General features: G+C 43.8%; 1 pseudogene; it reads left to right on the forward strand.

The window, feature by feature from the left end:
- Positions 1-8,838: 8,838 nt before the first annotated feature.
- Positions 8,839-9,406, forward strand: LOC101558762 (60S ribosomal protein L29-like; annotated as a pseudogene).
- Positions 9,407-14,153: the final 4,747 nt, after the last annotated feature.

Raw genomic sequence — 14,153 nt, forward strand, 5'->3', positions numbered from 1 at the left:
TCAGCCTTGGGCCCCCTGAGGCCCCAGTCCTGGAGGCTCTGCTCTCACCGGAAGCCCAGGCCCCCCTGCCTGCACCCTGACCAGGACAGGACTGGGGAGCCGGCACTGGCGTGGCCCCAAGCTCATGGCCTGGATGTTGCAGGACTGGGTGACCACAACAGAGGCTTGGCAGCCAGATATGGTGGGACAAGCTCTCCTCTCTGCTGCCTCTCCTTCTCTCTGCAATCTCTCCTCTCTGCTGTTTTTCCTCTCTGCTGTCTCTCATCTTCCCTTCCTACAGTCTCTCCAGTCCTGAGAGGATCATTCAGAATCTCCATTTCTCCTGAGGCTGCTCTCTCTCTCTCTTTCTCTCTCTCTCTTGACCTGCTGAGAAGTCCTGTGGGGAGGGGAGTAATTATTTCTAGTTTTAACTGAATCCTCAGTTACACCAAGTAATGATCTGCTGGTTGAAATGTTGATGGAAGGACCTGAGAGATAATACAGTGGGTCGGGCATTTGTCTTGCACGTGGCCGACCTGAGTTCAATCCCAGACAACCTATGTGATTCCCTGAGCACTGTCACGAGTCATTTCTGAGTGCAGAGTCAGGAGTAATTTCTGAGCATCACTGGGTGTGTCCAAAAACAAAAAGTAAAATAAAATAAAATGTCGGTCAGGGGAAGGGGAGCAGGGGGAAGTACAAAAGATTTCTACCACTGTGTAAGTGATCTAAAATAAATAACATTTTTGGTTGAGAAAAGGATTATGGGAGGGAGGCATGTGACATATTAAAATGAGTAAATCAGTAAAATGCTTATTTAGCTATTTTCGTAGTCAACACACATAGTTCTCATTGCCTATTTCTTTCAGCCTTTCTGAATGCATGAAATTTCTATCTAAAATATGTTTATTCAAATATCCAGCAATTTGGAAATCATGAATCATATAGAGAAAGCACATGGCACCAACAATGAAAGATATGAATCATGTGCCTTTGCAGACCGTGGGTGTAGAGAGTGTAAATCATGATACGGCAAAGGAAGTAACTACAAAGGACGCCTACCTTGTCAGAACTGTCTATTCACATTCTGGGGCAGCTTTTTTTTTTTATCATGTGCAATTACAAAGCTTTCATGTTGAGGTTCAGTTATACAATGATCGAACACCCATCCCTCCACCAGTGAACATTTTTCTCCACCAATGTCCCCAGTATCCCTCCCCTCTGCCGACACCCCAACCCCCCCCCCCTGGCTCTATGGCAGATAATTTCCACCATACTCTCTCTATTTGGGGGCATTATAACTTGCAATATAGACACTGAGAGGCTATCACATTTGGTCCTTTTTCTACTTTCAGCACACATCTCCCATCCCAAACGATCCCTCTAACCATCATTGACTTAGTGATCCCTTCTCTATTCCAGCTGCCTTCTCCCCCAGCTCATGAGGCAGGCTGCCAACCATGGAGCAATATTCCTGGCTCTTGTGTCTACTGTCCTTGGGTGTCCATCTAATATGTTATTTCATATTCCACAAATGATTTTTGCAGTCATCCTATTTCTGTCCCTCTCATTCTGACTCATTTCATTTAGCATGATACTCTCCATGACCATCCACTTATAAGCAAATTTCATGACTTCACCTTTCCTAACAGCTGCATAGTATTCCATTGTGTAGATGTACCAAAGTTTCTTTAACCAGTCGTCTGTTCTCAGGAACTCAGGTTGTTTTCAGATTTTGCCTATTATGAACAGTACTGCTATGAACATACAGGTGCAGATGTCATTTCTACTTGTTTTTATGCACCCTCAGGATATATTTTCAGAAGTGATATTGCAGAATCTTATGGAAGCTAAATCTCTAGTTTTTTAAGGAATGCCTTTATTGTTTTCCAAAAAGGCTGGACCAGTCAGCATTCAAACCAACAATGAAAGAGAGTCCCTTTTTCCCCACATTCGTGGTGTGGCAGCTTTTTGAGTTCAGAAGACCACACAGCGTGACCAAAGCTTGTCATGGATGTGTCCAAGCTCTCAGAGCCACAAAGGATCAGAAAGTTATACGTCCTCATTATATTCAATAAGAGCCCACATCAAGTCATTAATATTTTTCTAAAATTGCTAAAGACTGATCAAATGCTGCATATGAATGATGGTGTTTTTTCACCATGAATAATATGTAAAATTCCTCATGGCTTGCAATCATGTTTTGGTTTGGGATTTTTATTTAGCTTTTAGTTTACTTTGGTCTTGAAAACTTGTACTACCTTCAAGGAAAAAGATTAAAGTGTGCCCTACATACATAGTCATGACACCTTACTTCTTCAGTTTTTATGACTTTCCATAAATTCTGACAGTCCTAATTCTGTAGACACTCTTCTTTCTTATCCTCTCTTTGTCAGATTTTCACCCCTCCATCTCACAGCCTTATACCCTTTTAGGACATACATCACTCCCCCAAACACTGACTCTGATCAGCTAGTGGGAAGCTGGTCTGAGTCCTTTCCCTGGCTGCAGGAAATTCTTGATTCTAGCAAACTCGTAGCCCACTGTAGAGAATCCTGCAGGTTCTCTGCTGCAGGGTGTTATGTGATGTGTCCCCATCTCTACACTCTGGAATGATCTAGTGACTCAGCCATCCACTGCCCCACTGCTAACTATGCCCAGGGCCCTCTAATCACGAATCACAAAATCCCATTGATCGTCGAGTGGCTCAAGCGGTCTCAGTAACTTCTACATTTGTCCTATCCCTCAGATCTTAGAAGCCTCTCTCTTCTCAGCCTCCCCAACGATGCCGCATTGGAGGCTCTTTCAGGGTCAGGGGAATGAGATTCAGCTGGTTACTGGCTTTGACATATAGATACACCATGGGAAGCTTTCGAGGCTATCCCATGTGGGCAGGAAGCTCTCAGTAGCTTGCGAGTTTCTCCCAGAGAGAAAAGTAGGTTATAAGGTTTCTTATAAGGGAGCTTGCTTTTAAGTCTCTGGATGTTGGCCGTTGATGGGATTACACAAACCTGGGTTCCTCTGCCGGTACCTTCATGCGTGAGGCCTGTCTGAACGCGTGGAGAGGGGCCTTGAGCATGGCTGTGGCTAGGTTCCGATGGTCTTCGGCCGCCGGGAGTTCTGCTCGGGGCAGGGAGGGAAGCTGGAGCCCATCCCCTTCGAGGGGCCCCGGGGAAGACAGACAGGCATGCAGGCAAGAGACTCTCTGCCGGGCCCACTAAAGAATTCTCAATTGCCTCCAAGTAAATGGAACTTGACCAAAAAATTTAACTTCAAATACAACAAGTACAATTCTTCCTCAAGGGTGATTGGTATAAAATGTCTTGGGACTCAGGGACCACACTGGGGAAGATTCAGGGAGTTTTACTGGAAGTGAAGGTTAACGCCCTCAGAAAATCCAGGCATCCGAGCTTTTACCCTGCTCCCTTCTCAGCCTCCACCTCAGAGCCCAGCCACTCACCTTTCCATAGGCAAGGAAGGAATGTATGGTCAATTCCTTCTTGATGAAAGTGATCTTGGTGTCCTACTGATCAGGTGGAAAGACTGGACAATTCATGATCATTTCTGTAAAGTCTACCACAGCTTCTGATGCTCTGTACTGACCGACAAGATGGTTCAGACCATCAGATATTTCCTCTTCAATTTTATATTTTGCAAACATGAAAAGTCATAAATTTCAAGTGACTTACCTCCACGGGACGCATTTTCAGGTGCCATATTTTCACTTATGAGCTTTACTTAATACTTCATTCTAAAATGAGTATTGCTATAGACGAATGCTACAATTTTTGTTACAGGACCAAAATGCTAGTACAGTGGGTTGGATGCTTCCTTGCATGAGGCCAACCCTACCTTGAATCCCCAGCATTGTAGAATGCCCAAAACCCTGCCAAAATTGATGCCTGAGCACAGAGCCAGAAGTAAGTCCTGAACACCATCAGGTGAAACCCCTCTCCAAAGTAAAAACCCCAAACAAATAAATCATTTAAAAACTCAGTAAAAGGGGCAGGAGTGATAGTACAGTAGGTAGGGCATTTGCCTTGCCTACTGTGTGGGTGGCCGTGGGTTTAATCCCCGGCATCCCATATGATCCTCCAAGAATCACGAGGAGTAACTCTTGAGTGTAGAGCCAGGAATAACTCCTGAGCATTGTTGGGTGTGACCCAAAAGAAGTAAAAAAAAAAAAAAAAACAACTCAGTAAAAGACTCCATCTTAAAGAAACCCTAAAATGATATAATGATTTTTTTTTGAGGGCATCATCTCCCAAGCAATGTTCAGAAAGCTAAAGATCAGGGTAACACCAACAATGTTCAATACTCAGTCCAAGAATAAGGAGCAAATTTGGCCTGTGTTTAGGGGAGCCTTCAGAGTCTTCCCCAGCAGTGCTGAGGCCCATGTGGTACAGGGGTCAGAACTGTTTCACACACATACCTCACAGCTGAGTTCTCCCCTCAGCCCCAGACAATTCTTTATATAGTTCTAACTTGTGCTTATCATAAAGGACCTCCCCCCTTTTTACTCCAAGATGATTTTTTTATAATACCAATAAAAGGACCAGCCTTATTGAGGCATATTCTCATACCATAATTGTCACATTTTAATATGTGCTATTCACAGTAGGTTTTATTATATTATGAAACTATAACCATATTCTATTTCTACAACATTCTCACCTTAAAAGAAAAAAAACTTATTCCCTTGAACAGCACTTTACATTTATTTCCTTTCAAGATTCAGACAAGTTCTGAAGTGTTCTATATCTACAGATTTGAATGACTGGGTATTTAACGCCAACTAAATCATAGGCAAATTTTTGTGTCTGGTTATTTCATTGAGTAAAATGCTCTGGGGTTTCTTATGTTTCAACATGTATCAGTAATTTATCCCTTCTTCACTGCTAACTAATATTTCATTGTGTGGCTATAAACCCCTTATTCATCCTTTCATCAGCCAAGAGGCATGTCTATTGTTTCAGCTTCTTGAATAAAATGAATAATGCTTCCATGAATATATGTGTATAATTTTTATGTGGATGCATTTTCTAATCTCTTAGGTAGATACGTAGTAGTGCATTGCTGAGTCCTGTGAGGCAGCTGTATGTTTAACTTGAGTAACTGCCAACTTTCCTTATGAAGTTTCAGTCACAGATCCTCTTTGATTTAGGAAGGAACCTTTCTCATATATGGCTGTGCTGAATAAAAAAGGATGCTTTATTCCTCTATGAAAATGTTTAAGGGAGTCTCGGCCTCTGCTAAATCATGCTGAGAAGCTCTGTGCATATCCAGTTCTCTGATGGTGAGTTAGGCTTTGTTATCATTCCCCTCCCTGACCCTGAAAGAGTCTCCAGTGCGGCACCATTGGGAAGGACGGGTAAAGAGAGGCTGCTAAAATCTCAGGGCTGGGATAAATGGAGGTTGTTACTGGTGTCCGCTTGAGCAAATTGAAGAATAATGGGATGATAGTGACAGTGATACAGTAATACAATGATTGTTTTTTTAATGTCTGGAACTTGAGAATCAGTTCCTGGATCCTTCGCTCCCTATCCATCTTCTAGCACATTGACACCAACACATGCCACTGGTGGCTCAACTTGGATGTGACTTCTTAATTAACATAAATGCAGCACCAGTGTCATGTGTTAGACATTTAGATCCTTTCTCTGTTGTCTTTGCATGTTGATGAGTATTTAGCTGCTAAAGCCCTGAGCATTTGGAGTTGCGTTTCCACATTTTACTGTTTCATTAGCCTCACTTTTCACCTTGTTTGGAACCTCTATTACTGTCTGAGACTTCATCCTCTTTATAATCCCACTGATTAGACTTCTCTTGAAACACCATAAAGAGAATTATAATCCAGAATTATAATCCAGTATGACTCTCTGCCATCCTGGACCTCAAGTAATACACTGTTGTTGTATGTATCAACAATGGGTTCTACTGTTGATAACTTTGTCCCATACCCACTCACTCAAGGGAAGAACTAAATTGTTCCTGTAAATTGTTGATGAAACAACATAAAAAAAATACTGTGCAGGGCTTTATCCTTTATGTCTTTTCCACAGAGGTTGGATTTGTTGGGAATGTAGTTGAGAAAGGCTCTGATTTCTACCAACTTCATTCCATAAATTTCAACTCATTCGTTGGAACACCAAACTCCCATCTTTTGAAAAAAGAAAGAAAAAGTAGAATGAAATTGCATGAATCATATTTGTTTAGAATTTTAAAAATGCCAAAGTGACTTAAAATAGGAGATGCAAATTGCTGGTAACATTTTAATGTTTTTGTTTTTTTCTTTCCTATAGAACTCCTTTTACTTATCAATATTCCATTTATTTTCAACCTATTATTTCATCTCTCGCTTTATTTCTCAATTGTATAGATGGTAGGTTATTTGTAATTTTTAGTCCATTTTTCTTTGCAGATAACTTTGCTCTTTTATCTGTGAATGAGCTGAATGTCCTTGGATAAACAGGCTATGTAGTATTCTCAACTGATACAGCTCACTCTTGACACAAAAAAGCAGGATAACACAGAAAGGAATTTGCCAGTGCACCAAGATGTCCCTGAGCAAATACTCAGAGAGTTCTCTTTGTTCCTGGCCTTCAGTGACCTGCTCCCAAGGCCCTACCCTGTCCATGGACCCACTCCCGCTCTCCCACCCCCATCCTCCACCACAGACAATGCAGGCAGAGTCAAGTGTGAAATCCTCATTATAGAATCAAAATAGATTCATTTGACTAGATACTCACTTGAGGGGAATTTGCTGTTCTCCAGAATGTGCTCTAACCACTTTTAGCTTTTCCAAGCCTTTGGAGTGTCTATAAATGTCTCTTCAAACTGGAAAGCAGAAACAGTTAAGTGTGTTATTATTTCATGCCACAGCAACATAGAATATTTAAACTTGAGGGCCAGAGAAATAGCACAGGGCTTAAGGCTCTTCGTGTCATCACCCCAGGTTAGTTCCCACCCACTCTATGGTCCCCTGAGCACCTGAGAACAGATGTGGGAGTAGCCCTAAGAACTGCCGGGTGTCTCCCATTCAAGGCTAACTAGTCCTTTTGGTGGGTGTGCCCAAAAGAAATTTACTTTTTTATGGAGAGTGCCTCCACACCCCCCTAAAAGAATATTTAACTTTTTTTTTGCCTTTTTGGGTCACACCCAAGAGTTGCTCAGGTGTTACTCCAGGCTCTGCACTCAGTAATTACTCATGGCGATCCTCAGGGGACCATATGGGATGCTTGGAATCAAAAGTGGGTTTGCCACATGCAAGGCAAACATTCTACCGGCAATACCATTGCTCCAGCTCCAGAATAGTTAATCTTGAATGGCTCCTGCTTGATCCCTGGTATGGAAAATATAAGTTTCTGAATTAGGCAGGATGTTTAACAGACAGAAGGATGTACTTATGGCCATTTAAAAAATAAGATTATACCCATCAAGAAAAGAGCACAGGGAAGCCAGAGAGTAGTATCAAGCATCTTGCATGTGGTCAGCCTGGATTTAATCACTAGCACTCCATATGGTACCCTGAGCCTTGCCAGGAGTGATCCCAGATTACAGAACCAAGAGTAATTATGAGCACCACCAAGCATGATCCAAAAAAAAAAAAGAAGAAGAGGAAAAGGGAAAAATAGGGGGCAGAATGACAGTACAGCAGGTAGGGCATTTGCCTTGCATGAGGCTAACTTGTGTTTGGCATCCCAATGGTCTGAACACCACCAGGAATGATCCCTGAGTGCAAAGCCAGGAGAATTCCTTAGCATTGCCAGGTATGGCTTCAAAACAAACAAAAAACTTGACAACAGAAGAGCCACAGTAGCATGTACCCTCTTTTGCAGGCTCAGGAACCCTCTGCCTGTTTGTAGTTTTGTTATTACCGGTCTGTGAATGGGAGAGGATGCCATGGGGAAAAGGGACTAGGTGGTTTTTGGAGTTCTAGCAAGTCTGGAGAGCTTGCCCCTCCCCTTCAAATCAGTGCAGGACATCATGTGTCCTGCAGCCTGGGCAGTTCCCTTGGACCAGTGAGAGTTTAACATGCGGCCATCAGGGAACCTGACTGATTTACATCACTCCACTCCATTCTAGATTTTAAGTGATTCTTTGTGGTACAATACTGGGAAGACGTCCGTTTCTAGCTCTCTTCAGGAAAGACTTTATTGTGGATGCCTGATCCTATAGGATTGGGTTATCCAGAGAGCAAGGATCGTGAATGATTTATACAGTGGCACCACAAGACTTCCATTGGGAACGGTGGCGGTTGTAGTGGCTGGGGTAAAGGGTGGGGATGGCTTCTGTGCGGGGATCAGCCTTAGGCACAGAGAACACAAAGGCCCCAGCCAGAAGTTCTGGGAGATGGAAGCCTCACTGCCTTCTTCCATAAAGCCATTTGAAGAGGGGAAACCTAGGGTCTCTCTATGCCACCCCAAACTCACCCCTCTGCTGAGGAAGGGCTCAATATATCCTTTAGCCACATGTTCCTAGGTCTGACCACAAACCTGACACTTAAAGGGACTCTATAGGGAGAGAGAGAGAGAGAGAGAGAGACAGACAGACAGACAGACAGACAGAGAAGAGAGAAGAAAAGCGCCGGTCATAAAGGCAAGCAGGAGGTGCGGAATAGGGGGTGATGGGAGGGAACCGGGGGACACTGGTGCTGGGAAATGTACGCTGGTGGATGGATGGGTGTTGAAATACTGTATGACTGAAACCAAATCATGAACAGCTTTGTAAGAGTTTATTTTATCTCACAGTGATTCAATTTAAAATGTTTTAAAAAAAGTAATATAACTAAAAATAAATAAATAAAATAGGATACTCTTCTGGTTCCAGCGCTTGGGGAGCCGCCGTCGTGGTGCAGACATGGCCAAGTCCAAGAACCAAACCAGTCTCGAAAATGGCACAGAAATGTCATTACAAAATCTCGGTCACGGCGATATGAGTCTCTTGAAGGGGTAGACCCCAAATTCCTAAGGAACATGCGATTTGCCAAGAAGCACAACAAGAAGGGCCTGAAGAAGATGCAGGCCAATAATGCTAAGGCCATGAGCGCCCGTGCCGAGGCCATCAAGGCCCTGGTGAAGCCCAAGCAGGCTAGGCCCGTGATCACAAAGAAGAACAGTCGCAAGCTCAGTCGACTTGTGTATATTGCTCACCCCAGGCTTGGGAAAAATGCTCATGCCCACATTGCCAAGGGTCTCAGGCTTTGCCGGCCAAAAACCAAGGTTGAAACCAAGGATCCAATCAAGGCTAAAACCAAGGTTCAAATGAAGGCTAAAGCCAAGGCTCGAATGAAGGCTAAAGCCAAGCCCCAGAGTAAGACCCAGACGGCTGCAGCTCCAGCACCAGCTCAAGCTTCCAAAGGTGCCCAGGCCCCTGCCAAGGCCCCCTAAGAGGCTGCTGTCAGTGTGAGCGTGGAAGGACTGGTGCGATCGCTGGGCTGTCTCCAGTCTGGGTCCTCCTGTGCTGTTTGTACAAATAAATCTGAGAGCAGGAAAGAAAATTTTAAAAATAAAAAAATAAAATAGGATATACTTATCTACAAAAAATTAAAAATATATAATTAAAAGCCAAGGAACTCAACTGAACCCTGAATACCCATGATACCCTGAACAGGCAGTTTGCTCAACTTGCACCCCATGGTTCTAGTTACAGCTTAACCTTAATTACACTGACAATCTAATATCATCTATTTTCTTATCATTTTATTATGGATATTTCTAGTATGTCCAAAAGTAGAATGATTCTCCCTCCACCTTTCACCCAGCTTCAGTATAATTCACAGAAGCCAATCTCATTTATCTCTATGCCCACGAACTCATGTGCTCTTGTAAAAACTGGAGTTTACCCTAATATCCGGGTTCAATCCCCGGCATCACATATGGTCTCCCAGCACCGCCAGGAGTGATTCCTGAGTGCAGAGACAGGAGCAACCCCTGAGTATCACTGGGTTAGCAAAAAAAAAAAAAAAAAAGCCAAAAAAAAGGTATATCCTAATATATACCTAATTCTTCAATACTTTAAGTACTAATATAATTTAGATCTATTCTGAAAATTACCACATTAATTCTCCTCAAATCAAAATTGAGTACTAACAATCACATTTTTGTACCATCAAATATTCCATATTTGGGTTAGAGAGATGGTCTGGGCTTCAGGCACTTGCCTTGCATATGGCTGACACTGGTTGGATCCTTAGCACCACATTTGGTCCCCTGAGTACCACCAAGAGTGATCTCTGAGCACAGAGCCATGAGTAATCCCTGAGCACAGCCAGGTGTTTCCCTCAAACAACACAAAACAAAGCCAAAAAATATTCCACAGTAACCAACTTTTTCATTGTTGTGCCAGAAAATGATGTTCACAGTTTGATAAACTTCAAATCCAAGTAGAACTGTTTATATTTTCTTTTGCTCAAAAAGTCCCATTTTCTTCACCTACAGATTATTATTGCTTTGTCTTTAGGTCCACACCCAGTGGTCCTGGGATCATACCCAGGGCTCCCACATAGGAAACGCCCAATTCAGTCTTTTGAACTAGCTCCTCAACCAAACAGATTAATTTTATTTTAGACAAATCATTCACAGAGCATTTAGTATCCTTGCTCAGATGAGAAAGGGTTCTGATAGAGATTATTTTAGATTCAAATTCAGACAACCTCACTCAGAACCCACCTCCACTCCAGCTGTGGCCAGGAGCCCAGCGAGTGGATTTCATGCATCTTTATCCAGCGGTGGCCAGGAGTCAGCAGATGGACTCCATGCAGCCTTGTCCACTGAAGCAGTAAACTGTGGGTTTCCTGACCAGGCCAGCAGCCTTTCAGTATCGCTGGACCTGGATGAGAGACCACAGGAATAAAGAGCACCTCAGGATGCACATTCACAGAGGACTGTCACGTGTTGGCCTTCTTCCTGCTAGGGTTGAAGGAGTCCCATGAAGGACTGGTCCCAGGGGAAGCCTGGCCCATTCTCTCACCTCTCACCTTTCCATGCTCACAGGTGGCACTACTAACCCACTCTTAGATCATCTTCACTCCGAGGCTATGCACAGAGCAGCCTGCATCCTACCCATGAAGGCCCTGGGAACATAAGAGGGGACCTTGAAGACTGAGGACCTTCCCACAGGGAGGAGATGCTGGGCCTTCTGCTCTCTGGCCACCAGGACACAGCTGTTCAGATGTACTAACTGGCTCAGACCATCTTGCCTGGCCCCCAAGCCCTGCAAAATTCTCCCATAGAAGATGCACATTCCTTCTTTTCCCTCATGGGATTCTCTATTTTTTTTTTTGGCCACTGCTGGGTAATTGTATTTTATAATCTGGAAAAGGGAAGTTTTCAGTATGTTACTGTTCTAGTGGACTAGAGCAATAGCACAGAGGGTAGGGCGTTTGCCTTGCATGCAGCTGACCTGGGTTCAATTCCTCCATCCCTCTAAGAGAGCCGGTCAAGCTACAGAGAGAGAGTATCCCATTCACACGGCAGAGCCTGGCAAGCTACCAGTGGCATATTCAATATGCCAAAAACAGTAACAACAAGTCTCATAATGGAGACATTACTGGTGCCTGCTCGAGCAAATCAATGAACAAAGGGACGACAGTGCTACAGTGCTACAAAAAATAATTAAAAATTAATCAAACTGAGGGATTTTGATGTCTTTAGAGAGCAACCACTAGTCTAAAATGAAGGATGAACCAAAAATACAAACACTTTTATTTGAAATCAAATTTTTGGAGCTTTTACTCTATCAATGCTTTTGTAAGCAATGGTTTGTGACTCATTGATGGCGTGTGAAATCAGTAGGATAGGTTCCGACTAGCTTCTCCAGCAGCAATATAAAGTAAATATCCAAGTGAGTTATCTTTAGCAAAGGTAAATAACTTTGTTCCCATGGGAGCCACACCCAGCAGTGCTCAGAGGGCCACGTGCTACTAAGGATCAAACTCAGGGCTCTTACTGACCGCTGAAGCTCCTCTAAGTAACGCACCCTTCCTTCCTCCGCTCCAACTCATTGAGCAGCTTGGAGCAATCAGACCTCCGTGGCTGCTGGAAAACTTGAAAGGGATTTGCCGTGGCAACACCCTCAAGTGCCTCAAAAATAGCCAGAAGAAAATGGCAACTGCCCAAAGGGCTGGGCCCTGGCTCCCTTTCCTTGGCCTCACCCCAGCAGTCATGAGCCTCTGAGCTCAGCAACACGAGCCTGTTGAGAAGGCTGTGGGGCTGAGAAAGCTGAGGGTGGGCCCTACCTGGCACCCAGGGTGACCCCTACCCCACACCCAATTGGCTATGACTTCTCCGCCCTCAAGTTTCCCTACAGATCTGCCCCATCTTGTGAAGGGCTGTGTTGTGTCACTCTTTCAACACTCCTTCCCTGAGTTTATTCTGCTTTTTTTCTGGGGAGCCACAAGGTTGTGTGGATTTGGGGGCCACACCTCATGGTGCTCAGGGGCAACTCCCAGTTCTGTGCTTAGAAGACCATCTGCAGGGCAGGGCTTTAAATCTGGGTCAGCTGCATGCAAGGCTAGCGCCTCCCTCCTAGACTAACTCTCCGTCCCTTATTGCCCTGTTTTCCTATGATTTGTTTGTCCCTCACATGTTCAAGCTAGTGTGACTTTCTCTAGGGACTCACTGTGATTCTGAGACTTTCCTGTACAAGACTCTGGCTAATTCCATATCAGACCTGTCTTGTTGGTTTTTTTTTTTTTAAGGTCACACCCAGCTGTGTGTGCTTGAGGGCCCACGCAGTGCTGGGGATTGAACTTGGACCCTGACTTCAAAGCATGTGCTCAGCCCCATTGAGCTACTCCCTGGCCCTTCATTTTTCTTATCTCCCTGGCCCTTCATTTTTCTTATCTTGGCAATTATTCCAGCTACTCCTGCCTCTGATTATATTGTATCCTACTTGGTAACCTTATATGCCTTCCAATTTAAAAGTAATCCTGTGTTGTAGAGATAAGTGCCAGGAGGATTACCCCACAGCTTAAAAGCTGGCCTCACATGCTGGGGGAAAAGGCAGCTCAGATAGAGAAGGGACCACCAAGTAAAGGGTGCTAGGAGGACCCGTTCAAGATGGGAGATGTGGGCTGAGAGTAGACTATAGACCGAACATGATGGCCACTCAATACCTCTATTACAAACCACAACACCCAAAAGGAGAGAGAGAGCAAAAGGGAATGCCCTGCCACAGAGGCGGGGTGGGGTGGAGGGGACAGGGTGGGGGTGGTGGGAGGGATGCTGGGACCATTGATGGTAGAAAATGGGCACCGGTGGAGGGATGGGCACTCGACCACTGTATGACTGAAATGCAAGCACGAAAGTTTGCAAATCTGTAACTGTACCGCATGGTGATTCACTAATAAAATTTTTTTTAAAAAAGTAATCCTGTCTTCCACTACGCAGGACAGAAATATAGAAGGCATCTGACGAGCCTGTAATCCCCTTTAGGTATTCCAAGTATGTAATAAATCTGCAGCACTCCAGAGAATGTGACTAGCCCGTCAGATGTTTTGTGATAAAGTCTATTTTAGGCCCTAACTTTCCTGATATTCAGCCTAATTTCCTCCTCTTCTGTTTTGTTACTTATTATTATTATTATTATTATTATTATTATTTTGAGTCTGCAGAGATTCCAGTTTCCATGTTTCACCATCATTAAACTGTGGGTTCCCAGAAAGCCGGGCACTTGTTCGTCTTTGCACCCAGACCATGGCTCCTAACACCTCCTGCTTAAAGTTCAATTCGCTCCACACTCCCTTTGCTACAACAAGCTGAAAAAGTACAAGGTCATGCCTGGTTTTGAACATTTCCTTTTCAGAGCACATCATTATAATACAGCGGGGGAGGGGGTATAATGAAATCGTGAAGCTGGGATCACAGTACTAAAGTAAATAAGCCTGATTATAAATCCCACATTGTTCTTGGACAGAGTTATTAAAACTGAAGGAGGGACCTATAAGCAGAAACATAATGACTAAGCAGAAAGGAAAAAAATGCTAGAGTGCTTTGACGGGTTAGCCCATGAAAATATTTAACTCGACTAGTAGAAGAAGGACTATAAATTCTGTTACATTAGGTACATGATAACTTGCGAGAAAGACATTGCTGTCTTTCGGATTCCTTAAGGAGTAAATAGAAAAGCACTGGCCTATTATTCTGTAATTTCAAGCTTTTTCTTTATTAGCT

This window comes from Sorex araneus, chromosome 4 (assembly GCF_027595985.1).
Source record: "Sorex araneus isolate mSorAra2 chromosome 4, mSorAra2.pri, whole genome shotgun sequence".
Taxonomy (NCBI): Eukaryota; Metazoa; Chordata; class Mammalia; order Eulipotyphla; family Soricidae; genus Sorex; species Sorex araneus.